The sequence below is a fragment of the Lutra lutra genome, unplaced genomic scaffold (assembly GCF_902655055.1).
Source record: "Lutra lutra unplaced genomic scaffold, mLutLut1.2, whole genome shotgun sequence".
Taxonomy (NCBI): domain Eukaryota; kingdom Metazoa; phylum Chordata; class Mammalia; order Carnivora; family Mustelidae; genus Lutra; species Lutra lutra.
The window spans coordinates 735964-761486 of NW_025923838.1; positions in this window are offsets into that span (position 1 = coordinate 735964).

The window sequence follows — 25523 nt, forward strand, 5'->3', positions numbered from 1 at the left end:
GAATTCCATCCCTTGAGAAATGGAATGCAAGCCCTCAAGATTGGGGACACTGGAGCCATACCACAAGACTCACCTTGTCTTCCAGAAGGAATGCATGCCCTAAGGAGCTGGACAAAACCTTTTGAACAGGGGAAACGTGCATGGCCCCGATGCCACCAAATGTTCATATTCTACCCTGGACACTAATACGGTGTCTGACACAACCTAAGTCCCATCCTCCAATCAGCCATTGGAACAGATAGCCCTACAGCCAGCAGATCAGACCAGTCAGGACCCTTGGCCCTAATCCTAACCCAAATTTGGAGTACAAGCAACCATACCCAGAGGTCTCCTCTGCTTTTTACAGGTATGTATAACCCACAGAGGTGGAAGAAACCTGCGTTGGCCCTGAGGGCGTGCCCAATTTTACAGGCCACCCAGGACACAAACACCCATGGTGACTTTTAGCCTGAGCCCCATTTTCAACACAGCCCCATGGGTAGCTCTTCTCAGACTCAGGATATAAGCCCTGCCATACATTTATGACCTAAGCCTAAACGTAGGTTGGGTTCCAGGCATCCATACCCAGAGCACTGCTCTCAAGCCCCTCCATATGGGGAAACCCTGAACCATAAAACAGGACAGCACCCATTGCCTAGAATACACCAAACTATTTGGAACTGCATAAAACCCCAGAGCGGGAGCAACTCCATAGCACTATGAGGCCACCCACACATTTGGCAGATGCCATGGACAAAAAATCCAGCCTGAGTGACTTCTTGTCACTTGCCTTAACCACAGATCCATGGAAGCTTGTCCAACATCTGTAGATTGGGCCTGCCATGCCCTAGGCCTTGACCCTAACCCTAGGATAGGTTTCCAAACTTCTGTCCAAAGACTCTTTGACCACAAGCCCTCCAGAGAGAGAACACCAGAGCCACACCATAGGACTGTGCCTATGCTAGAGAGGGAAACCGTGCTCAAAGGAGCTGCAGGAAACACCCACATTAGGAGAAAACTGCATGGCCAATGAGGCTTCCCTGAATAACGGAATCCAACCTAACACTAATACACATTCTGTCCCTCAGTCTGAGCTCCGACCTACAGTCAGCCAGCCACATAGCTGGCCTCAGAGCCAGCAGATAGGGCCTACCATGCCCCTAGTCCTCACAGCTAAAACTAGATTGGGTTTTCAGGTATCCATCCCAGAGCCCTGCTCTCGAATCCCTCCATATGGGGACCCCTGAGCCATACAACAGGATTCCAACTCTCACCTAGAATGAAATCATTCTATTTGGAGCTGTGCAAATTCCCCAGCAGGAGATACCTTCATGGCCCCAGGTGGACACCCACACATTCTGCAGGCCTAGTGGACACAGATTCTAGTCTGGTCCAAGCTAATGCCTGACGCTATCCCTAACTTCAGAATCTGGAGAGCTCATCTTAACATCTGCAGATAGGTAATCCATGCCCTACACCCTAACCATAAACAGAGCTTGGGCTTTCAAAATTCCATCCCTTTAATCCTGGAATTCAAGGCATCCATATTGGGGAGTCTGCAGCCACCCCTCAGGACTATCAGTGCCTTCCAGAGGTAAACTGTGCCCTAAGTAGCTGCACAAAATCCCTTGATTAGGGCAAACATGCATGGCCCTCGATGTCACCCCACATTCCTTCCACACCCTGGACACTAATATGCAGTCTGACACAACTTGAGTACTGCCCTCCAATCAGCCACTGGGATACCTGGCCCAGACCCACCAGATCAGACCTGCCATATCCCTGGGCCCTGAAACTAACCCTAGTTTGTGATTTCAGGCATCCATACCCAGAGCCCTCCTCTCAAATCACACCATACGGGGGACCCCTGAGAAAAAAAAAAACAGAAGTTCTCCTGCCCCCCAGAAGGAAACGTTGGTTTTTGGAGCCATGTAAAACCCTCAGAAATGGCAGAAACATGACTTGAGCCTGAGGCCATGGACACTTTTACAGGCCATCCTGGACACAAACACCCATTGGGACCCTTAACCTTAGCCGCATTTTCAACAAATCGGCATGGATAGCTGGCCCCAGAGCCAGGATCTAAGGCCCGTCATGTCACTAGGACAAAACCCAAAACCTAGGCTGGGTTTTCAGGCATCCATACCTGGAATCCTACTCTCGAATCCCTCCATATGGGGGAACCCTGATTCCTAAAACAACACAGCACCTACCCCCCAGAATAGACCAGGCTATTGGGAACTGCAAAAAAACCCTTGAGTGGGAGAAAACTTCTTGCTCCTGTGGGGCTAAACCTACATTCAGCAGATCTAATCGACACAAACTCCAGCCTGAACAACATCCTGACACTGGCCTTAACTTCATATTCCCCGGAGTTTGCCTCAGCATCCACATGTTGGTTCTGCCATACACTATGCCCTAACCTACCCTAGCTTGGTACTCAGACCTCCGTTCAAGGAGTTCTGGCCCACATGACCTCCAGATAGGGTACACCAGAGCCAAAGCACAGGACTCTTCCTGCCCTCCAGAAGGGAAACGTGCCCTGTGGAGTTGCACACAATCCACAGATTAGGAGAAAGATGCACGAAACCCCAAAGCCACCCTCATTTTTAAGAAGCTGGCCCTGGACACTAAAACACATTCTTTCCCACAAATTGACCCCTGACCTCCAGTCAGCCACCCACGAGTCCTGCACCAGAGTCAGCAGATCAGACTGGCCATTCCCCTAGACGCTAATCGTAACAATAGGTTGTGTTTTCAGGCATTGATCTCCGGAGCCCTCCTCTAAAATCCCTCCCCATGGGGGATCACTGAGCCACAAAACAGATATACTCTTGCCCACCAGAAGCTTTCTGGGGTTATGTAAATCCCTTAGAGTTGGGTGAAACCCTCATTGCCCCAGAGGCCACACCCATTAATGCTGGTCGCCCAGGACACCAACACCCACTGTGACCCTTAGCTTAAGCCTCATTTTCAACACAGCCCCATGGGTAGCTCTGTGCAGAGCCAGGATCAAAGGCCTGTGATGCCACTAGGACCTAATCCTAACCCTAGGTTGGATTTTCAGGCATCCATATCCAGAGCCCTGCTCCCAATTCCCTCCACATGGGGAGCCCTGTGTCATAAAACCGGACAGGACATATTCCCCAGAATAGACCAAGCTATTTTTTAACTATGCAAATATCCCAGAATGGGAGAAAAGTCCATTTCCCCTGAGGCCACTCCCAGATTCAACGGATCTCATGGACACAAAGTCCAGGCTCAGCGACCTCTTGACACTCACCTTAATCTTAGATCCCGGAGAACATTTTTCAGCAACTGTAGATTAGCCCTGCCATGTCCTAGGCCCTAATCAAACCTCTAGATTGGCCTCATAGACATCCATCCTCACAGCTGTGGTCTACAATTCCTCCAGATAGGAAACACCAGAGCCAAACCCAAGACTCTGCCTTCCCTCCACATGCAAAATGTGTGCTATAGAGCTGCACACAACCCCCAGATTACAAGAAAGCTGCATGATAACCCTCAGCCATCCACAGTTGTGGAAGCCGACCCTAGACACTAATACACATTCCATCCCTCAACCTGAGCAGCGACCTCCAGTCAGCACCCAGGTAGCTGGTGCCAGAGTCCACAGATTGGACTTCCCCATGCCCTAAGCATAACCCTAGGTTGACCTTTCAGGCATCCATAACCAGAGCCCTGCTCTGGAATCCCTCCATTTGGAGGACCCTAGAGCCATACAACAGGACTCCACCTGTCCTCCTGATGGAAACCATACTCTTTGGAGCTGTGCAAACCTCCCCATTCAGGTGAAACCTCCATTCCCCAGCAGGGCACCCCCACATTGGGCCCGCCCTAGGACACCAATTCTAGTGTGAGTGAATGCCTGACACTCTCCCTCAACTCAGAATTTGGTGACCTTGCCTCACCACCTGCAGCTCAGAGATTCATGCCCTAGACCCAAAATATAAACCTAGCTTGGGTTTTCAGATATCAGTCTCCATAGTCCTGGAATATAAGCCCTCCAGATTGGTGACTCAGGAACAACACAGGATGATCCCTGTCCTCCAGTTTGAAACCGTGCCTTAGGAGCTTCAGAAAACCACTAGATTAGGGGAAACATGAAGGGCCTACGATTCCACCCCACTTTCGTATGCCACCCTGGAGACTAATGTGCAGGCGGTCAAAACCTGAATCTCCACCACCAATCAGCAATCAAGGCAGCTAGACCCAGAGGCAGCTGATCGGACCTGCCATGCGGCTAGGCCCAAATTCTAACCCTAGTTTGGGTTTTCAGGCATCCATACACAGAGCCCTTCCCTGGAATCCCTCCACATAGGGGACCCCTGATCCATAAAGCACCCCTGATCCTCCTGTCCCCCAGAAGGAAACCTTGTCTTTTGGAGCTATGGAAAACCCCCAGAGAGGGAATAAATCTGCTCTCCCCTAAGGCCAAATCCACTTTTGCAGGCTGCCATGAACACAAACACCCATTGTGACCCTAAGCCTGACCCCCCATTGTGAACTGAGCCCCAAGGTTACCTCTGCCCAGATCCAGGGTATAAGGCCTGTCATGCCACTAGGACTTAATCTTAATACTCGTTTGGCTTTTCAGGCATCAATACCTGGACTGCTGCTCTCGAATCCCTCAATATGGGGGACCTCTGGACCATAAAACAGGACACCACCTACAGTCCAGAATAAACCAAGCTATTAGGAACTGCGAAATCCCCAGAGTGGGAGGAAACTCCATGCCACCATGAGACCACCTCCGAGTTGGACAGAAATCATGGACACAACTCCAGCATGTGCGCCATCCTGACACTCACCTTCACCTAAGATCCTGGGGAGCTCGCCTCAGCGTCTGTAGACTAGGCCTGCCATGCCCAAGGCCTTCACCCTAGCCCTGGCTTTGGTTCTCAGACTCCCATCCTCAAAGTCCTGGTCCACAAATCCTCCAGATAGGGAGCCCTGAGCCACTCTACAGGGCTGTGCCTGCCGTTCCAAAGGAAAATGTGCCTTATTGAGCTCCATGCAACCCCCCTATGAGGAGAAAGCTGCACGAAACCCCGAAGCCACTCCATTGATGGAAGCCGGCCGTGGACACTAATGCACATTCTGCCCTCAACCAGAACGCCAGTCAACCACCAAGTATCTGGTGCCAGTGGAATACTTCGGAATTTTTGTGTCCCTAGGCCCTACCATGAACATGGTTGACTTTTCAGGCATACATATCCAGTGCCCTGCTCTTGAGTCACTCCATATAGGAGACCCTAGAGCCATACATAGGACTCCACCTGTCCCGCAGAATTAAACCATATTATTTTGGGGCTTTGCAAAACCCCCAGAACAGGAGAAACCTCCATGGCCCCAGGAGGCCACTCACACATCCGAAGGCCCTAGTGGACATAAATTCTAGTCTGAGCAAATGCCTGACACTCGCCCTAACACAGAAGCTGGGACCTCACCTCAGCATCTGCAGACTGGTGATCCATACCCTAGACACTAACTATACACCTACCTTGGGGTTCAGACTTCTGTCCCCAGAGACCTGGAACACAAGTCCTCCAGACTGGTGACTCCATAGCCACGCCAGGACTCTCACTGCCCTCCAGATAGGAACTGTCCCCTATTCAGCTGCACAAAACCCCTAGATTAGGGGAAACATGCACTGCGCCCCCAATGCCACCCACTTGCCTATGCCACACTGGATACTAATGTGCAGTCTAACACACCTGAGTCCCTTCCTCCAAGCTGCCACCGAGAAAGCTGGCCCCAGAGCCAGGAGATCGGACCTGCCATGCCTTAGGCCCTTATGTTAAACCTAGGTTGGGTTATCAGGCATCCATACCCAGAGCCCTTCTCTCGAATCCCTCCACATGGGGGAACCCATAGCAACAAAACAAAACCCCTCTACCCCCAAAAGGAAGCCTTTTTTGGAGCTATGTAAAACCCTCGGAAATGGAAGAAAACTGTGATGACCCTGAGGCCACGCCTACTTTTGCAGGCCATTCTGGACACGAACACCCATTGTCACCCTTAGTCTGAGCCACATTTTCAACAGAGCTGTATGAGTAGCCTGCACCAGAGCCAGGATCTAAGGCCTGCCATGCCACTAGGACCAAATCCAAAACCTAGGCTGGGTTCTCAGGCACCCATACCCGGAACTCGGCTCTCCAATCCCTCCATATGGGGAACCCTGATTCCTAAAAAAACACAGCACGCACTCCCCAGAATAGACCAAGTTATTTGGAACTGCACAAAAACTCCAGAGCGGTTGAAAACTTCTTGCCCCCATGAGGTGAAACCCACATATGGCAGATCTCATCGTCACAAGCTCCAGACTGACGGACATCATGACACTTGCCATAACCTAAGATTCCCTAAGCTAAGATTACCTCAGCTTCTGAACGTTGGGACTGCCATGCCCTAGGCCCTAACCCTAGCCATAGTTTGGTTCTCAGGCCTCCGTCCAGAGAGTCCTGGTCCACAAGCCGTCCAGTTAGGGTACACTGGAGCCACAGCACAGGACTCTGCCTGTCCTCCAGATGAAAAATGTGCCTTATGTAGCTGCACGCAACCCCCAGAATAGGAGAAAGCTGAACCATACCCCTAAGCCACCCACAATTGTGGAAGCCTCCCCTCGACACTAATACTCATTCTGTCCATCCACCTGAGCACCGACCTACAGTCAGCCACCTACATAGCTGGCACCAGAGTCAGCAGATCAGACCTCCCATGCCCCACACCTTAAGCCTAACCATAGGTTGAGTTTTCAGGGATCCATAACCAGAGACCTGTCTTGAGTTCCTCCATTTGGAGGACCCTAGAGCCATACAACAGGACTCCAGCTGTCCTCCTGATGGAAACCATACTATTTGGAGCTGTGCAACATCCCCCGAGCTTTAGTACCCTCCAAGCCCCAGCAAGACACCCACATATTCGGCGGCCCTAGGACACAAGTTCTAGTCTGAGTGAATGCCTGACACTCGCCCTAACTTCAGAATCTGGGAGCTCGCCTCAGCATCTGCAGATAGGGCACCCATGCCTTCTAGCCTAACCATAAACTGAGCTTGGGCTTTCAGAATTCTGTCCCTTGACTCCTGGAAAAGAAGTCCTCAAGATTGGGACTCTATAGCCACACCAGGACTCTCCCTGCCCTCCAGATAGGAAGTGTGCCCCATGGGGCTGCACAAAACCCCTATATTAGGAGAAACATGCAGTGCCCCCAATGCCACCCACATTCATATGCCACCCTGGTTACTACTGCATAGTGTGACACACCTGAGTCCCGTCCTCCATGCAATCACTGAGATGCCTGGGCCCAGAGCCAGGAGATCAGACCTGCCATGCCCATAGGCCCTTATGCTAAACCTAGGTTGGTTTATCAGGCATCCATACCCAGAGACCTTGTCTCGAATCCCTCCACATGGGGGACCCTGTAGCCACAAAACAAAACCCTCTGCCCCACAAAAGGAAACCAATTCTTTTGGAGTTATGTAAAACCCTCAGAGATCGCAGAAAACTGTGTTGCCCATGAGGCCACGCCCACTTTTGCGGGCCATCCTGGACACAAACACCCATTGTGACCCATAGCCTGAGCAGCATTTTCAACAAAGCCGCATGGGTAACCCGCCCCAGAGTCAGGATCTCAGGCCTGCCATGCCACCAAGACCAAATCCAAAACCTAGGCTGGGTTTTCAGGCACCCATACCCGAAATCCTGCTCTTGAATCCCTCCATATGGGGGAACCCTGATTCCTAAAACAACACAGCACCAACCCCCAGGATAGATTAAGCTATTTGGAACTGCACAAAAACCCCCGAGCGGGAGAAAACTCCTTGCTTCCATGAGGCTAAACCTACATTTGGCATATTTCATTGACACAAACTTCAGCCTGAGGAACATCCTGACAAGTGCCTTAACCTCAGATTCCCTGTAGTTTGCCTTGTTGTCTACATGTTGGGCCTGCCATGCCCTAGGCCCTAAACCTAGTTGTAGCTTGGTTCTCAGGCTTCCGTCCAGAGAGTCCTGGTCCACAAGCCCTCCAGTTAGGGTACACTGGAGCCACAGCACAGGACTCTTTCTGCCCGCCAGAAGGAAAACATGTCCTATGGAGTTGCAGGCAACACACAGATTAGGAGAAAGCTGCAAGAAACCCCAAACAGACTTTCCTTTATGGAAGCTAGCGCTGGATACTAAAACACATTCTGTCCCTCAACGTAAGGCTCCACCTCCAGTCAGCCACCTAGGTGGCTGGCACCAGAGTCAGCAGATCAGACTGGCCATTCCCCTAGGCGCTAATTTTAACAATACGGTGCGTTTTCAAGCATCCATCCCCAGCGCCCTTCTCTCAAATTCCTCCACATGGGGGACCACTGAGCCACAAAACAGAACTCCTCTTGCCCCCAGAAGCTTTCTAGAGTTATGTAAATCCCCTTGAGTTGGGTGAAACCTACATTGCCCCTAGGCCACACCCATTAATCCTGGCTGCCCAGGACACAAACACCCATTGTGACCCCTTGCCTGAGCCCGATTTTCAATACAGCCCCATGGGTATCTTGGACCAGAGCCAGGATCGAAGGCCTGCAATTCCACTATGAACTAATCCTATCCTTAGGTTGCATTTTCAGGCATGTATTCCTGTAGCTTTGCTCTCGAATCCCTCCATATGGGGGACTGCTGAGCCATAAGACAGGATAGGAACTATTCCCCAGAATAGACCAGGATATTTTTATAAAAGCAAAAATCCCAGAGAGATATAAAACTCAATGTCCCCATGAGGCCAGTCCCAGATTCGATGGATCTCATGGACACAAAATCCACCTGAGCGACCTCGACTCAGGGTAGGAGAATCCTGCATGCCCCCTGAGGGACCAAAACATTCCCAGGTCTTCATGAACACATACCCGCATTGTGACACATCCACATGAGCCTCTATTTCAACTTAGACCCCTGGGTAGCTAGCCCCAGAGGCAGCAGATCGAACCTGCCTTGTTCCTTGGTGCCGATAGGAGTGCGAGGTGTGGTTTCCAGGCATCCATATGTAGAGCCCTGCTCTCAAATCTTTCCCTATGGGCGACACTTGAGCCATCAAACAGGATATCCCCAGTCCCGCAAAAGCAAATCTTGTTCTTTGGAGCAGCTCACAATCCACAGTGTGGTAAACTTCCATGGCCCCATGAGGCCACCTCTCCAACACGCAGCCATCATGAACACAAATACCAGCCTGAGCAAATGTCTGACACTCACCCTTACTTCAAATTCTGGAAATCTCAATTCTGCCTCTGAAGATTCAGTCTGCCATGCCCTAGTCTGTAAACCTAACCCTAGCTTTTGTTTTCAGACTTCCGTCCTCACACTCCTGGCCCACAAGCCCTCTAGGCTGGGAATTCTGGAGCCACAGTGAAGCACTCTGCTTGCCCACAAGAAGGAAAAAGTGCCCTATGCAGATGCCCAAACCCGCAAATGAGTTTAAACCTGCACAGCCCACGGTGGCACCCCAATTTCATAGGCCACCCTCTGTAGTAATGCTCTGTCTGACACAGCCTGAGGCCAGACCTTCCATCATTCACCCAGACAGCTGGCCGTGTATCCAGCAGATCGGACCTGCCATGGCCCTAGGCCTTCATATCTACCATCCAGGGTTTTCAGGCATCAGTCTCCAGACATTATCTCAAATACCTGCCTATGGGGGAATATGATGCTCAAAACAGAACTCCTGCTTCCCAATGGTAGTGAACCTTGTTGTTGGGATGGGTTTCAAACACACTGAGTGGCAGAAACCTGCATGGCCTATGAGGCCACACAATGTCTGGGGGCCGCCTTGTGCACAAACTCGCATTGTGACCCTCAGCCTGATCCACATTATCAAGTAAGAGTCTTCGATATCTGGACCAATAGTTCACATATGGGGTGTGCCAACCCCCTAAGCCCAAATCCTAACCCAAGTTGGGGTTTTCCAGGCTCCCATACCGAGAGCCCTGCACTGGAATCCCTCTTTTTGGGGGACCACTGAAACAGAAAATAGGACTCCATCTTACCCCCAGAGTGAAACCAAATACTTGGGAGCCAGGCAAAATCCCCAGAGAGGGAGAATCATCCATGGCCCCATGAGGCTATCCCTACATTCTGTGGTCATCCTAGAAACAAAATCCTGAGACAAAAGCCTGAGCTACCGCCTCACACTCGCCCTAATTTCAGATCCCCAGAAGCTTCCCTCAGGGGCTACAGATCGGGACTGCCATTCCTTGGCTCTAATCCTAATCCAAATTTGTGTTTTCACACTTCTGTCTCTAGAGCCCTTGCCAACACACCCTCTAGGCTGGGGCCTCCTGGGCCACATCTCAGGACTGTGCCTACCTTCTGAAGGAAACTGCCATTTACAGTTGCCAAAACCATCCAGATTAGGAGAAAACTGCAAGGCTCCCAGGGCATCCCAAATTCGTAGGCCGTTCCTGATATAACTGTGTAGTCTGACACATCCTATGCACAGACCTCCAGTCAGACACCCAGACATCTGGCTGCATATCCAGCAGATGGGACCTGCCACGGCCCTATGCCATCATCTCTACTCAACCTAGCTTTTCAGGCATCTGATTTCTGACCTTATCTCAAATCTCAGCATATGGGGAAATCTGATGCACAAAAGAATACTCCTTCTTCCCCGTGGCAGGAAAACTTGCTGTTGGGATGAGTATAAACCCTCCAAGGAAGATAAACCAGCATGACCAATAAGGACATGTACACTTATGAGGCCCGCCCTGAGCACATGCACGCATTGTGACCCTCAGCCTGAACCTATTTTCAGTAAGGCCCCCTCGGGAGCTGGACTAAGAGCCCGCATATAGGGCCTGCCTTGCTCCTAGGCCCAAATCCTAACGTACAGTGGTGTTTTCTAGGCACCTGTACCCAGAGTCCATCTCTGAAATCCCTTTTTTTGTGGGACCCCCCTGAGACAGAAAACAGCACTCTTCCCTTTCCCCAAAATGACACAAAACTATGGAGAGCTTGGTAGAATCCCCAGAGACAGAGAATCTTTCAATTCCCCATGAAGCCACCCCTACATTGCTTCCCTTCCTAGACACACAATCCAGAGACAAAAGCCTGAGCTACAACCTCACACTCGCCCTAATTTCAGATCCTGGGGAGCTCCCCTCAGAGTCTGCAGATTGGACCTCCATAACCTCAGTCCTAACTCTAACATGGGTATCAAACACTCATGGTAAGAGAAACCTGCTTGGCCCAAGAGGCCACTCCCACTCTAGAGGACCGCACTGGGCACAAACACTTATTGTGACCCTCATCCTGAGCCACGTTGTAAAATAAAGCCCTAGGCACTTGGACTAAGAGCCGAATATCATGCTTGCCATGTTCCTAGGCCCAAATCCTAACCCATGGTGGAGTTTTCCAGGAGAAGAATCCAGAGCCTAGATATGGAATCCTTTTTGTGGGACCATTTAGAGAAAAAAAAAAAAAAAAGACTCCTACTTTCTCCCAGAATGACACCAAACTATTGGGAGTCCAGCAACATAACCAGAGAGGGAGAATCTTCCATAGTCACAGGAGGCCACCCCTACATCTGCGGTCATCCTGGACACACAATCTGGAAACAAAAACCTGAGCTACCACATGACATTCGCCCTAATTTCAGATCACGAGTACTGTAGCCACACCACAGGATTGGTCTGCTCTCCTGAGGGAAACTCTGCCCATCAGAGTTGCCAAAGTCCTCCAGATAAGGAGAAACCTGCAAGGCACCCCTATTTCGTAGGGCACCTTGGACAAAAATGCAGTTTGACACACCTGTGCACTGATATCCAGTCAGACACCCAGGTTGATTGCCCAGGAGACAGAAGTTTGGCCCTGACATGCCCTTAGGCCCTAATCTGATCCCTAGCTTAGGTTTTCAGGCATCTGTCACCAGAGCCCTGTTCTCAATACCAACTTTTATGGGGTCACCTGAGGCACAAAACAGAACACCTCCTGTCCCAGAAGGGAACCTTGCTATTTGGAGCTGTGTAAATACTCAGGGTAGGAGAATCCTGCATGGCCCCTCAACCAATGCCACATTCCAAGGTCTCCCTGGATAGAATCCAGCATTGTGAACCATCAGCATGAGAGTCCATTTCAACTCATCCCCCTGGGTAGCTCGCCACAGAGCCAGCAGATCGAAACTGCCATGTCCCTAGGCGTCAATGGTAACGTGAGGTGGGGTTTCCAGGCATCCGTATGTAGAGCCCTGATTTTGAATACTTCCATATGGTGTACCCATGAGCCTTCAAACAAAGGCCCTGCGTTCTGAAGAAGAAAACCTTGCTGTCTGGAACAGGTCACAACCCCCAGAGTTTGAAAACCTCCATGGCCTCATGAGGCCACCCCTCCACTAGGCGGCCATCATGGACACTAACTCTAGCCTGAGTGAACGTCTGACACTCGCCCTTATGTCAGATGCTGTAGATCTTGATTCGGCCTCTGCAGATTGGGCCTGCTGTGGCCTAGGCCCGCAAACTAACCCAAGCCTGTGTTTTCAGGCTTTTGTCATCACACTCCTGGCCCACCTGCCCTCCCGTTTGGGATTTCTGGAGCCACAACACAGCACTCTGTCTGTCCACCAGAAGAAAAAAGGGCCCTATGGGGCTGCCCAAAAACCCCAAATGAGGATCAACCTGCATGGCCCTCAACAACACCCCCAATTTCATAGGCCACCTTGTGCATCAATTCTCAATCTGAGACAGCCTGAGCCCAGACCTCACATCAGTCACCCAGACAACTGCCGGCATATCCAGCAGATCGGACCTGCCATGGCCCTACGCCATCATCTCTACCCACTCTGGGGTTTCAGGCATCTGTCCCCAGACTTTAGATCAAATCCCTGCATATGGGGGAACCTGACAGACAAAACAGAACTCCTTCCCTATGGCAGGAAACCTTGCTGTTGGGATGGTTTTAAAACCCTCAGGGCAGGGAATACCTGCATGTCCCATGAGGCCACATCATTCTGGAGGGCCAGCTTGAGCACAAACACTCATTGTGATCCTCAGCCTGAGCCCTGTTTTCAAATAAAACCTCTCGGTAGCTGGACCAAGAGCCCGCATATCAGGCTTGCCCTGCCCCTAGGCTGAAATCGTAACCTAAGGTGTGTTTTCCAGGCGCCAGTACCCAGAGCCCTGCTCTGGAATCCCTTTACTGGGGGATCCCTGAGAGAGAAAACAGGACTCCTCTCTTCCCCCAGAATGACTCGTAACTATTGGGAGCCGGGGAAAATCCCCAGAGAAGGAGAATCTTGCATGGTCCTATGATGCCACCCCTACATTCCATGGCCATCCTAGACAAAAAATACAGAGAAAAAAGTCTGAGCTAGCACCTTACACTTGCCCTAATTTCAGATCCCGAGGAGCTCCCCTCAGGGTCGGCCAATCGTGTCAACCATACCCTCAGCCTGAACCCTATCCTGAGTCTGTGTTTTCAGACTTCTGTCCCAGAGCCCTCCCCAACAAACCTCTAAAATGGGGCCTCCGAAGCCACACCGCAGGACTGTGCTTCCCTCACAAAGGAAATTGTGCTCTTTACACTTGCAAAGCCTCCAGATTAGAAGAAACCTGCAAGGACCCCGAGGCCACCCTAATTTCGTAGGCCATCCAGGAAAAAAAAAATGCACTGTCTGACACACCCTGAGCACCTACATTCAGTCAGACTTGCAGGTAGATGACCCAAGAGACATGATTGAAACTGACATGTCCCTAGGCCCTGATCTGAGCCCTAGCTTAGGTTTTCTGGAATCTATCCCGAGAGACCTGGTCTCATATACCAACATATGGGGGGTTGCTGAGGCACTCAACAGAACACCTCCTGACCCCAGAAGGGTACCTTGCTATTTGGAGCTGTGTAAAACCCTCAGGGCAGTTGAATCCTGCATGGCCCCTGAGGCCACCACCACATTTGAAGGTAGTTCTGGACAGATACCCGCATTGTGACCATCAGCATGAGACTCCTTTTCAACTCAGCCCCCTGGGTAGCTCTCCGCAGAGCCAGCAGGTCGAGCCTGCCAACAGGTCCAACCTGCTCCAATGGGAACCCTAGGTGTGCTGTTCAGGCATCCATATGTAGAGCCTGCTCCCGAATCGGTCCATATGGGGGACCTTTGAGCCATCAATCATCAGTCCCACTGTCCCAAAGAAGATAATCTTGCTGTTTGGAGCCGCGCCCAACTCCCAGATTGGGAAAACCTCTATGGCCTCCTGAGGCCACCCCTCCACTAGACGGCCTCCCTGGACACAAACTCCAGCCTGAGCGGACATCGGACACTATCCATTATTTCTGATGCCAGTGATCTTGTCTCAGGTTCTAGAGATTGGGCCTGCCATGCCCTAGGCCCTAACACTAACCCTAGCTTATGATTTCATTCTTCTGTCCCCAGAGTCCTGGTGAACAAGCCCTCCAGACGGGGAATTCTGGAGCCCCAATGCAGCACTTTGCCTGCCTTTCAGAAGGCATAAATGGCCATTGCAATGGCACAAAAACCCCAAAGGACGATCAACACGCATGGACCACAAGAGCACCGCAATTTCATAAACTGCACTGAGTACTAATATTCTGTTTGCCAAAGCCTGGGCCCTTACTCCTGTCAGTCACCCAGGTAGAGAGCACCCTATCCAACAGAACACACCTACCATGCCCCTAGGCAATCATCTCTACCTAACCTGGGTTTATAAACAACTGTCTCTAGAGACCTGGTCTCAAATCCCTGCATATGGGGAAGCGTGATCCACAAAATGGAAGTCCTGACGCGCAGCAGGAAACCTTCCTATTCGGATATGTGTAAAACCCTCAGAGTAGGAGAAACTCGCATGGCCAATGAGGCCCCGCCCACTGTCTAAGGCCACCTTGGGAATAATCCCGCACTGTGATCCTCAGCCTGAGCCACGTTTTCAACTAAGCCCCATCAGTATCACAAACTTGAGGCAGCATATGAAGCTTGTGGTGACCCTAGGCCCAAATCTTAACCCAAGGTTGGGTTTCTAGGCACATATACACAGAGTCCTGCTCTCGAATCCCTCATCATGGGGACCCCTGAATTAGAAAACAGGATTTCTCTTTTCCCCCACAATGACAACATGCTATTTGGATCTGTGAAAAACCCCCAATGAGGGAGAATCTTCCATGGCCCCATGAGGTCCCCTCTATATTCTGTGCCCTTCTCAGACACAAAAACCAGAGGCAAAGCATGAGTTTCTGCCTCACACTCGCCCAAATGTCAGATCCTGAGGAGCTCAACTCAGGGTCTGTAGATTGGGCCTGCCATACCTTCAGCCATTATCCTAACTCTAGCTCATATTTTCAGATTTCTGTCCCCAGAGTCCTGCACCACAAACCCTCCAGCCTGGGTATTCCATAACCACAACACAGGACTGTGCCTGCCCTCCAGAAGGAAGTTGGGACCTTTAGAGTAGGGTCCTAGGAGAAACCTAGAAGGCCCCTGAGGCCACTCCAATTTTGTAGGATGCTCTGGATAAAAATGTGCGGTCTGACACAACCTGAGCAACTACTTACCTTCAGACACACAGGTAGATGGCCCCAGAGACAGAAGATTGAACCTGACATTCCACTAAGCCTGAATATGTACCCTAGCTTAGGTTTTCAGACATCTGTCCCCAGAGGCCTTGTCTTGAACTCAAACAGTTGGGGGATCCTTGAGCCACAGAACACAACACCTCCTGTAGCCAGAAGGAAACCTTGCTGTTTGGAGCTGCGTCTAAACACCAGACAGGGAAACGTCTATGGAAGGAGGCCATGGAAGATTCTCCCTCGTTGGGGGTTTTGCACAGCTCCAAATAGCATGCTGTAATTGTGGGGGAAAGGGGTAATCTTGTTCTCAAATTCAGGGGTCCTCATAAATAGGGATTCGAGAGGGACAACTGGGAGGCTCAGTAGGTTAAACCTCTGCTTTGAGCTCAGGTCAAGATCTCAGGGTCCTGGGATCAAGCCCCACATCAGGCTCTCTGCTCAGGCGGGAGCCTTCTTCCCCCTCCTCTCTCTCTCTCTGCCTGCCTCTCTGACTACTTGTGATTTCTCTATCAAGTAAATAAATAAAATTTTTAAAAAGAGGGATTCGAGAGCAGGGCTCTGTGTATGGGTGCCTAGAAACCTAACCTTGGGTTAGGATTTGAGCCTAGGGTCGTGGCAGGCCTCATATGCTGGCTTTAGGTCAATATATTGAGGAGGCTTAGTTGAAAACATGGTTCAGGCTGAGGGTCACAATGCGAGTTTTTGCCCAGGGAGGCCCTCAACAGTGGGTGGGGTCTCATGGGCCATGCTGGTTTTTCCTACTATGAGGGTTTTACACATATTCCAATAGCAAGTTTTCCTGATGCAGGGCAGGAGGACTTCTAATTTGTGGATCATGTTCCCCCATATGCAGGGATTTGAGCCCAGGCCTCTGGGGACACAGGCCTATAAAACCAGGTTGGGTAGATATGATGGCCTAGGGGCATGGCAGGTACGATCAGTTGGATAGGTTGCCAGCTACTTGGGAGGTTGTCAGGAGGTCAGGACTTAGCTGTGTGACACAGATCATTAGTGCACCAGTGGCCTTTGAAATTTCTTTGCCCTCACGGGCTGTGCAGGTTGATCCTCTTTTGGGATTTTTGTGCAGTCCCAGAGGCAACTTTTGCTTTATGAAAGGCAGACAGTGTGCTGCATTGTGACTCCAGAATTCCCAGTCTGAAGGGCTTGTACACCAGGACTCTCGGGAAGGAAGACTGAAAACACAAGTTAGGGTTAGGGTTAGGGCCTAGGGTATGGGAGGCCCAATTTTCAGAGGCTGAATCAAGATCTCCAGCATCTTAGGTAAGGGCAAGTGTCAGATGTTTTCTCAGGCTGGCATTGGTTTCCATGATGGCATCCTAAGGGAGGGGTGGCCTCATGAGCCCATGGAGGTATTCCCACTCTGGGTGCTGTGAGCTGCTCCAAACACCAAGGTTACCTTCTGCAAGACAGGTGGAGTCCTGTTTGAGGGCTCAAGGGTCCCCCATCCAGCTCTATGCATGGAGGCCTGGGAATCCCACCCCATGTTACCATTGCAGCCTAGGAACATGGCAGGTTCAATCTGCTGGCTCGGGGGTAAACTACACAGGAGACTGAGTTGAAATGGAATCTCATGCTGATGGGTCAAAATGAGGGTTTGTTTCCAGGGAGTCCTTGGGTTTTGGCCGTGGCTCAGGGACCATGCAGGATTCTCTTGCCCTGAGTCTTTGACACAGCTCCATATAGCAAGCTTCCCTTCTGGGACAGGAGGTGTTCTGTTTTGTGCCTCAGGGACCCAATTATGTTGGTATTCAGACCAGGTCTCTGGGGACAGATGCCTGAAAACCACTGCTTGGGTTCAGATTAGGTACAAGGGACATGTTGGTTTCGATCTCCTGTCACTAGGCCCTCTATCTGGGTGTCTGACCGGATGTAGGTGCTCAGAGTGTGTCACAGTGCACATTTTTTCCAGTTCGCCTTACACAATTGGAGTGGCCTCAAGGGCCTTGCAGGTTTCTCCTAATCTGGAGGGTTTGGACAAGTGTAAAGGGCACAGTTTCCTTCAGGAGGGCAGGTCAGTCCTGCGGTGTGGCTCTGGAAGCACCAGCCTGGAGGGTGTGTGGACCAGGGCTCTGGGGACAGAAGTCTGAAAACACAAACTCAGTTTAGGGTTAGGGCTGAGGGTATGGCATGCCTGATCTGCAGACCCCGAGGGGAGCTCCTCAGAATCTGAAATTAGAGCTAGTGTGAGGCGGTAGCTCTGGCTTTTGTCTCTGGATTTTGTGTCTAGGATGGCCATGGAATGTAGGTGTGGCCTCATGGGGCCATGGAAGATTCTCTTTCTGTGAGGATTTGCCGGGCTCCCAATAGTTTGGTGTCATGCTTCTGGAAGGGAAGAGTCCTGTTTTTTGTCTCAGGGGTCCCCCAAAAAGAGAGATCCAGAGCCGGGCTTTGGGTATGGGCTCCTGGAAAAAAAAAAAAAAAAAAAAAACCTCCCCTTTGGTTAGGATTTGGCCCTAGGGGCATGGCAAGCCTGAATTGCGGACTCTTAGTCCAGCTACTGTTGGGTCTTATATGAAAACATGGCTCAGCCTGAGTATTTCAATGCCTGTTTGTGCCCAAGGCCACCCTCATGGGTGGGTGTGGCCTCATGGGCCATGCAGGTTCCTCCTATCCTGAGAGTTTTACCCTCACCCCAAGAGCAAGGTTTCCTTTCATGGGGAAGGAGGAGTTCTGTTTTGTGCATCAGGTTCTGCATATTCAGGGATTTGAGATAAGGTCTGGGGACAGAGGCCTACAAACCCAGTTTGGGTAGAGATGATGGGCCTAGGGCCATGACATGTCCGATATGCTGGATATGTTGCTAGCTATCTGAATGGCTGGCAGGAGGTCTGGGCCATGGACCTAGAAAACTCTGTGGACCCATGAGACCACCCACACATTCAGCTTAATGGACACAAACTTTAGCCTGAGCGACCTCCTGTCACCTTAACCTAAGATCCCCAGATTTGATCTCAGCATCTGTAGATTGTGCCCGCCATGACCTAGGTCCTAAGTCTAAAAATGACATAGGTTTTCAGTCTTCTGTCCCAAAGGTCTTGGCCCACAAACACTCCAGATAGAGAACTGAGGAACCACACCATGGGATTCTGCCTAACCTACAGAAGGAAACCATTCTCAATGGATATTCACAAAACCCCAAGATAAGGAGAAACATGCATGGCCAACGAGGCCACACCTATTGATGGAACCCGACCATGGACACTAATGCACATTGTGTCTCAGCCTGAGCAGCAATATCTAGTCAGCCACCTACATAGCTGGCCCCAGAGTTGGAAGATTGGGCCTGTCATGCCACTAATCCCTAATGGTAATCTTGTTTGGGTTTTCCGGCATCCATGCACAGAATCCTGATCTTGAATCCCTCCATATGGGGACATTTGTGCCATACAGCAGGACTCCACATCTCCCCCAGAATGAAATCATACTATTCGGAGTTCCGCAAATCCCCAAGAGCAGGGGAAACCTCTATGGTCCAAGAAGGGCACACACACACTCAACAGCCCTAGTGGACACAAATTCTAGTCTGGTTTGAGCAAATGCCTGACACTCACCCTAACTTCATATTCTGGGGAGCTCGCCTCAGAATCAGGGGTCCATGCCCTACACCCTAACTGTACACTGAACTTAGGTTTTCAGAATTCCATCTCTTGAGTCCTGGAATGCAATCCACACATATTCGGGTCTCCGGACCCACTCCACAGGACTTGCCTTGCCCTGCAGTAGAAATCGTTCCTTATGGAGCCCCAAGAAACCCATAGATCAGGGCAAATGTGTATGCCCCACGATGCCACCCACTTTCGTTATCCATCCTAGACACTAATACAAATACACAGTCTGAAAAAACCTGAGTCCTGTCCTCCAATCAGCCATCAGGAAAGCTGGACCCAAAGCCAAAAGATCAGACCTGCCATGCCCCTAGGCTTGAATTCTAACCCTGTTTGGAGTTTCAGACATCCATACCCAGAGCTCTCTCCTTGAATATCTCCACAGATGTGACCCCTCAACTACAAAACAGAAATATTCCTGGTTGCCAGAAGAAAACCTTGCTTTTGCATCTACGTAAACACTCAATATTGGAAGAAACCTGTGTTGACCTGAGGCCACAGCCACTCTTGCCACAATCACCCATTATGACCCTTAACCTGAGACACATTTTCAACAGAGCCCTATGGGTAGCTCATCCCAGTTCCAGTATGTAAGGCCTGTCACGCCTCTTGTTCCTAACCCTAAATGTAGGTTGGGTTTTCAGATATCTATTCCCAGAGCCCTGTTCTCAAGTCCCTCCATAGTGGGAACCACTGATCCATAAAACAGGACAGCACATATCACCCAGAATACCCCAAACTATTTGGAACTGTGCAAATACCCTAGAGCAGTAGCAACTACATTGGCCCCATGAGGTCACCCACATACTCGGCAGATCACATGGAAAAAATTACAACTGAAGGAACCCTTGACTCTCACCATAATGTGAGATTCCCGGGAGCTTGCCCAGCATCTGAAGATTAGGCCTGCCATGCCATAAGCCCTAACTCTAACGCTAGCTTCGGTTTTCAAAATTATGTTCCAAAAGCCCAGGCCCACAAGCACTCCAGAGAGAGAAGTCCAGAACGACACCATGGGACTCTGCTACCCTCCAGAAGGAAACCATGCTCATTGGAGCTGCACAAACCCCCCAGATTTGGAGAAACTGGCATGACTGCTGAGTTCACACCCATTTACGGACATGACACTAAACCCTAATGCACACTATTTTCCACGTGTGAGCCATGTCCTCCAATCAGCCACCTACGTAGCTTGCTCCAGAGTCAGTAGATCTTTCTGCCACGCCCCTTGTCCCTAATGGTAACCCTAGGTTGGGTTTTTAGGCATCCATACCCAGGCCCTGTTCTCCATCCCTCGATATGGGGACCCTGAGCCACACAATAGGACTCCACCTCTCACCGAGAATGAAATCATACTATTTGGAGGTGCACAAAACCCCCAGCAGGAGATGCCACCATGGCCCCAGGAGGACACACACACATTCTGCAGGTCTAGTGGAAACATATTCTGGTCTGGTCTGAGCGAAAACCTGACACTTGCCCTATCCTCAGAAACTGGAGAGCTCGACTCAGGATCTGCAAATAGATGACCATGCCCTACACCCTAGCCATAAACTGAACCTGGGTTGTCTGAATTCCATCCCTTCGATCCTGAAATGCAAGCCCTCCAGGTTGGGACTCCAGAGCCAGCCCACAGGACTCTCCCTGCCCTCCATAGGGAAACCATTCCCTATGGAGCTGCACAAAACCCATCTTTTAGGGCAAACTGGAAGAGATTATGCTAAGTGAAGTAAGCCAAGCAGAGGGAGTCAATTATTATATGGTTTCACTTATTTGTGGAGCATAAGGAATAACATGGAGGACATGGGGAGATGGAGAGGAGAAGGGAATTGGGGGAAATTGGAGAGGGAGACGAACTGTGAGAGACTGTGGACTCTGAAAAGCAATCTAAGGGTTATGGAGGGGCAGGTGTGGGACGTTGGGTGAGCCTGATGGTGGGTATTATGGAGGGCAGGCATTGAATGGAGGATGGGTATGGTGCATATGCAATGAATTCTGGAACACTGAAAAGTAATTAAAAAAAAAAGAATTAAAAAGGAGATAGGAGACTCTATATGAGGACTGTGACTGGGTGAAACCAGAGCAGGTGTCCCTGGGGGTGAGCAGGGGGTCCAGGCCCACTCAGATATATGTAATGGGCTAGGATGGGGCTCTTTCATTCAGGAAGCATTCAGGAAATCCCACTCATCACAGGCTATCCTCTAGGAGTTAACTATTAACCCTACACAGAGTAGACAGCACCCAAGGGCTCCAGACTAGTTAGGGGCAAACAGTGACACTGGGCATGATGAGAGGTAGCATCCCCAAGACATTCTGTGTGATGAACCCTGGCTTCCACTAGATATGGGTGTAATTTCTCCAGCTATGATGAGGTCAGCAGAGCCCAGGGGTAGCAGAATATGTGAGTGAGTGTTGGCTGGTGCATGAGGGCCTTATTTCACCCCCATGGAAGCCAGGGAAGTGTGAGTTGGAGGGACTCTTGGACCCTCCTCACAAAAATCTGTGATTCCTCTTTAAGGGTGATGGTCTGAGAGTTCCTTCTGGAGAAAGAAAAGGGCCTGTGGGAACTCTGGATATGGACAGCTTTACAGAGTAGAGGGGGCTAGAGGACAGCCTTAGCCCCTAATGGAGTCATTCCCCACCCAGTGACCTCCCCCCAGTACTGACTCAACACCAATCCAGGGACACCCAGAACAGAGGGTGTAGGAACTATCACACTTAGCAATCTGTTGGAACCCAGGCACTGGGTGCCCAGAGGGTGCTCAGAAGACCCAGTGAGAGCTCAGTGACTAGACATTCCACACCCTGTGGGAGAATAGTGTCGGTGAAAGGAGACCCACTCATGGCAACTAGTGAAAGAGGCAGGACAAGGGCAGAGGAGGTAACATTTGAGGTACAGGGAAGGTCCTGGAAATGCCTAGCTTGAGACAGAGTCCCTTAGTTCCCTCCTTGGTTGTATCTTCACAACACAGTGGAATGTGCAGCAAGGGTAATTAAGAGGCCAGAGACCACCCCTCCCTGGGAACATGGAGTTGAATTCTGTGGCAAGTGGACAAGGAGACAGAATGAGGAGTGTGTCCAGTTCCCCTATGAAGGACAGAAATGATCACAGGATTGATCAGGACTCACACTCACAGCGCCTTTTTTGCCCCCTGTCATCTATGATGAGACCTGTCTCAGGCAGGACTGCCAGATCACAGGGGGACAAAGACTAGGACTGGTCTCTGACAGGAGCTGGAAGCCCAAGGACCCAGATTCACACAGGGGTTCCGTGGGATATCTGTGTTGGAGGGTGGCATCTCCCCTGACTCCTCTGCCTAACAGTCTCTTCCCAGGGCCATCTCTTCCATCTTGAACATATGGCTAGTACAATAACCCGAGGATTTTGTCCAGGGCCCAGAATTTCCCAGCCTGAATATGCTGCTGGCATATTCAGCGTGGGGCACAATATGCAAGGCTTAGATTTGAAGCACCATACACAGGTTCTGCTCTTGCAGCTACAACAGATTGAACCCAGAGAGACAAAGTCTGGGAATGAGAAGGGCTGGACTGACTGATGTGGTCCTGTAGAGGGGGCTGAGTGCGCCACACTGACCAAGGCGAGAGTACACTTGAGCCAAGAGGAGCGAGTAGTCTCAGATTCCTGTCCCCATGGTCTTTAGTCAGGGAGACCTCCCATGTATTGGTTCCTGGACACAGAAGACATTGAGTGCTGGGAAAAGTTTCCATTTTTTAGAATGGACATGGGAAGTCAATCATGCTGATGAAACTTTCTTTTCAAGGAGCTACAGCACTAGGGCCAGAGAAAGATCCTGAACCACCTCAGGAACTTGCCCCGACTCCCACTGTGGAGCCCGCTGTATCTTTGGACACAAAGCTGGCCCACCCCTCCCTGGTTCTGGAGCTCACCCCTCAGCAAGAGCAGTGGCACCACCTGCCCTGTTGAGGCCAGTGCAGGTGGTAGTCAGGGCTCTAATTCACTCTCCTGAGATTGAAGAACTATCAGCACATTTACCTGAACTGAAGGTCTAGTAAGGTTCTGTCCATGCTCCTTTTTGGTTTCTGAGGGGCTCCAGTCAGCACTTGTCTCAGTAGAATAACCAGACTCAGCCCCCAAGCAGCAGCTCATAATGGCTGGAACACCAAGGATGGGGTCCCTTGCCCTCTTTGTAATTTTTGTGTTTTGTATACACTTGTAAAACGGCTGAATAGATTTTGTTCATTAAATAAAGTATTACTAGTGTTTTCTTATAAGTTTACTTTGATCCTTTTCAATGGTATATTGAGGTGCCTTTAAGTACTTTAAGAGTGTTGCATAACTAATTACTTGTAGAACATTTCCATCACAGAGAAACCTGGGCTACTTATAACTCACTGCTCATTACTGCACCCCAGTCCCTGCAACCACTGCACTTCTCACTGTCTCTGGTACTAACTCATCTGGAATTTTAATTTGACTTGAATCCTACAATATGGCCTTCTCTGGCTAAAGAATATAAGAAAGATACATAATTTTTTTCATTGTTTTATAAAAGTAACATTTTATTAAAAATGAATGTTCCTGAAAGAACTATCATCATGGGAAGCCCCAAAATAAGCTACTCTCATCATCTGGAGTAGTGTTTCCTTTCATAACGATATCTTGAATTGCAGAAATGGGGGGAGAATTCTGGGTCCCTGAGACACCTTTATATTCTTTCATTATCCGGCATAGGCCATGTTTAAATTATTCTAGAGGGCAATTTATAAAAAATATTAAAATCACATCTTAAATATTCCCATTTATTACTAACAAGTCAGGTAATAGAGTAAATAATTCTTTAGATTTAAGTCAAAAGGTGTTTATGTAGTAAAATTATAACTTAAATATGACAAAGGAAGACAAGTTCCTTCTCCAAGAAATGATCGCCTGTAATGGATTTTTTCAATTCCAGTGATTTTCCCTCTCGGTTGTGTGTGTGTGTGTGTGTGTGTGTGTGTGTGTGTGTCTGTGTCTGTGTGTGTGTCTGTGTGTGTTACACTGTGGGGGGAAGGTAGTGAGAGTTTTCGGGCTGGGTTCTTCTTCTACCTGATATCCCCACAGTGGACAAGCACTGTCGCTGCTGTCCTCTTTGGCATTCTCAGTGACAGCACTCAAGACCCATCGTTGAACAACTGAGCCATTTCCAATTATTTGACTCTCATCATTCAAGTGATAAGTACATCTGTTCCACGAATCTGTTTTTTTCTGTCTGATTCCTACAAGTTTCACCACTTGAACACTTTAGTTTAGGGACTTTCCCTTTGTACTGATGGCATCAGTAGTGCTTGACAATCAAGGGAGTGATAAGGCCCATGGTGGAGGGACTCTGGGCTCCTGAATGATCACATGAAGGAGCTCAGTCTCCAATCTGAATATCCACTCAGCACTGTCATGTGAGGAAATCTATGGCAAAATGCCACCATAATTAGGGGAGTTATTTGGTAATTCAGTATAAGGGAATATAGCTAGAACATGTTGAAATCAGCAAGCAAATGTCCATAGTTATCAGCCTAGAACCTAGAGAAAATGACCAAAGAAGCAGCTGGCTTCCTCCGTCAGAAGAGCACGAGGTTCTTGATCTCAGGGTCATGAGTTTGAGCTTCACATGGAACACAGAGTTGATGTAGGAAGCAAAAGAAAACAACAGGATTTACACATGACCCAAATCAATTGGGTTTGGACAATAGAGCTGGTCGGTGGTGGGCTGTACCTCTCTCCTATTCATTCAGCCACTGGACCCTGAGTACTCAGGTGGTGCCAGTCCTTATCAAGCAAACAGTTTCTTCCTCTAGGAACTCAGGGTTTAGAGGAGCAGATGGACAAACATGGCTGACAAGATGAAATAAAGGCGCATTTGCTCCATGAGAAAAGAGTAAGGGACTAAACTGGGTTCTGAACTCCACTGGGGGAGGCATCCGACAAGGCTATGCTGAGATGACATTGAGAATTCCTGGGCAGGAAAAGAAGAATGCAGCCCTGCTGAAATCTGAGTGTATTTAGCCTGGCAGAGGGTACCATGGTGCAGAGGATCAGAAGCAGAATATGATGTTCCTGGAGTGGGGGTTAGAAAGGAGGCCAGGGCTCTAGAAAGGAGGATGCTGAAGGGGGGAACAGAGAGGAAAGGGAGGAGGACCACGTCCTGGGGAAGGTGGGCAGTACCAGTAACCTCCTCCTAGTGTTGTGTGACCACATTATCCCACACTCAGTGGCTTAACCAACAAAAACTATCTCACATTCTCTGAGGAGTATTTAAGTACAGGAATTCAGGAGTGCTTACCTAGGGGCTCCTGCCAGTGCCCCACAATACTTTGGGGCTGTTGATAACA